Below are 3,297 nucleotides of genomic sequence, written 5' to 3' on the forward strand. Positions count from 1 at the left end.
ATGGTCACCGACTCCACCAAGATATTTTAAAGGGAAAGTTAATTCAAAATTAAACTTGTATGATCCAGATAGGGTATGCAATTTTAACAACTTTCCAATTTACTTCTATAATCAAATTTGCTTTGTTGAAGACTAAATTTAGATAGGCTGATAGGAGCTTAGGAGCATGCACGTGTCTATAGCAGTCTATGGCAGCAGTGTTTGCAACTATGTATAACTTTGCTATAAACAATGTTGCAAACATTGCTGCCAGATGGCTTTAGACACGTGCACTCTCCTGAGCTCACCTAGGATTTCTCTTTAACAAAGGATACCAAGAGAACTAAGCAAATTGATAAATTAAGTAAATTGGAAAATTGTTTAAAATGTCATGCTCTTTCCAATGTATTTATGTTTAATTTTGACTTTACTATCCCTTTAACTCTGAAAATCAAAAATTAATAAAAAATATCAATTCAGTTTGCTATATCAAAATATTTATCTATTAATCCTTGTCAGAAAGGATGGCTAAAGATATTATTTCCTATAGCTGTAAGCCCTTAAAGAGACATCACATAACTTGTAGTGACAAGATATTTTTGTTGTGTTGCTGTAGAACAACATATCAGCCAAGTAGAAATATTTTTAAAATAAATTAACATCCTTTTTTACTTCAATTGTTTTTTTTAACAGCCAACACCATTTGCCTTATTTGGAGGAGCCAATCAAGGCTTGAATGTGCAGACAGCAAGGCTAGCCACAAATGTTAATATAAAATGCATGTAGAGTTCTGCGTTAGCCGTCAAAAGCAGCGTTAAGGGGTCCTAACGCTGCTTTTGGCCGCCCGCTGGTATTTAGAGTCAGGCAGGAAAGGGTCTAACGCTCAATTTCAAGCCGCAACTTTTCCATACCGCAGATCCCCTTACGCCAATTGCGTATCCTATCTTTTCAATGGGATCTTCCTAACGCCGGTATTTAGAGTCTTGGCTGAAGTGAGCGGTACACCCTCTACCGACAAGACTCCTAGCGCCCATGGAAAGGCTGTAGTTAAGAGCTTTATGGGCTAACGCCGGTATATGAAGCTCTTAACTACAGTGCTCTAAAGTACACTAACACACATAAACTACCTATGTACCCCTAAACCGAGGTACCCCCACATCGCCGCCACTATAATAAATATTTTTAACCCCTAATCTGCCGACCGCACATTGTCGCCACCTACATTATCCCTATGAACCCCTAATCTGCTGCCCCTAACATCGCCGACACCTACATAATATTTATTAAGCCCTAATCTGCCCCCCCCAACGTCGCCACTACCTTACCTACACTTATTAACCCCTAATCTGCCGACCGGACATCGCCGCCACTATAATAAATGTTTTAACCCCTAAACCGCCGCACTCCCGCCTCGCAAACACTATAATAAATAGTATTAACCCCTAATCTTCCCTCCCTAACATTGCTGCAACCTAACTTCAAGTATTAACCCCTAATCTGCTGACCGGACCTCGCCGCTACTATAATAAATGTATTAACCCCTAAAGCTAAGTCTAACCCTAACCCTAACACCCCCCTAAGTTAAATATAATTTTAATCTAACGAAATAAATTAAATCTTATTAACTAAAGTATTCCTATTTAAAACTAAATACCTGTAAAATAAACCCTAATATAGCTACAATATAGCGAATAATTATATTGTAGCTATTTTAGGATTAATATTTATTTTACAGGCAACGTTGTATTTATTTAACTAGGTACAATAGCTATTAAATAGTTATTTACTATTTAATAGCTACCTAGTTAAAATAATTACAAAATTACCTGTAAAATAAATCCTAACCTAAGTTACAATTAAACCTAACACTACACTATCAATAAATTAATTAAATAAATTACCTACAATTACATACAATCAAAATAAACTAAACTAAATTACAAAAACAAACAAACACTAAATTACAAAAAATAAAAAAAGATTTCAAGAATATTAGGCTAATTACAACTACTCTAAGCCCCCTAATAAAATAAAAAGCCCCCCAAAATAATAAAGGTCCCTACCCTATTCTAAATTAAAAAGTAATCAGCTCTTTTACCAGCCCTTAAAAGGGCTTTTTGCGGGGCATGCCCCAAAGTAATCAGCTCTTTTGCCTGTAAAAAAAAATACAACCCCACCCAACATTAAAACCCACCACCCACATACCCCTACTCTAACCCACCCAAACCCCCCTTAAATAAACCTAACACTACCCCCCTGAAGATCTCCCTACCTTGAGTCATCTTCACCCAGCTGGGCTGAAGTCTTCATCCGATGGGGCAGAAGAGGACATCCAGACCGGCAGAAGCCTTCATCCTATCCGGGCAGAAGAGGACATCCGGACCGGCAGACATCTTTATCCAAGCGGCATCTTCTATCTTCATCCATACTATTGTAATGTAGTATTTTTTTTTGTTGTAAAGGGGTTAATTTAGGGGGTGTTAGGTTAGGGGGCTTAGTCATTAAATTAGTTTTTTGCATTGTGGGGGTTGGCGGTGTAGGTAATAGATGTATTAGGTAGTTTGCGATGTTGGGGTTTGCAGATTTATGGGTTAATAATTTTTTTTTTTTTGGTGCACCGGTCCTGGAGGTACTGCAATACCAGGTCAATGCATGGAGTGGACAGAGCAAGCTCTTCTTCCATCTCCCTGTTTCAAAAATCCATTTAATATATGGCCCCCAGATATTAAACTGATAAGAACAGATACTACACTTGATCTTAGCCAAAAGGCCGAGAAGCGATAGGGGTTAATAATTTTATTAGGTAGTTGTTTTTTTTTCTTAATACTTCATGCGGGCGGTTAGTTTATTTTTTTCTAAATACTTCCTATGGACGGTTAGGTTTTTTTTTAAATACTTATTGCGGGCGCTTAGTTTTTTTTTAAAATACTTATTGCGGGCGGTTAATTTTTTTTTAATACTTATTGTGGGTGGTTAGGTGTTTTTTCATACTTATTGCGTGTGGTTCTTTTTTGTAATACTTATTGCGGGCGTTTTTTTGTTTTTTTTTGTAATGCTCCATTTTCCTTCCCTGCATCCCGGTGGATTCCGAAAATGGCAGTGCGGTGGATTCTTTCACCACCCTGCAATTTGAATTCTTAACATTCTGTTAGCTGCCTCGTGCTGCCAACATTCCTTTGAGAATCTGTGTTTTCAATTGAAAGTAGGACCAATATGTACAAAAAAATATAAAATTTAAAAAAAAAAAACCACAATCATACATACACTAAAGTTTATTGGCAAAAAATAAGTTAAACCACACACGCATTAGCAAGGACT

The 3,297-nt window shown here is 37.0% G+C and overlaps 1 pseudogene; it reads right to left on the reverse strand.

The window, feature by feature from the left end:
* Positions 1–2,586: 2,586 nt before the first annotated feature.
* LOC128661841 (uncharacterized) lies at positions 2,587–2,761 on the reverse strand (annotated as a pseudogene).
* Between the last annotated feature and the right edge of the window lie 536 nt (positions 2,762–3,297).

This window comes from Bombina bombina, chromosome 5 (assembly GCF_027579735.1).
Source record: "Bombina bombina isolate aBomBom1 chromosome 5, aBomBom1.pri, whole genome shotgun sequence".
Classification (NCBI taxonomy): Eukaryota; Metazoa; Chordata; class Amphibia; order Anura; family Bombinatoridae; genus Bombina; species Bombina bombina.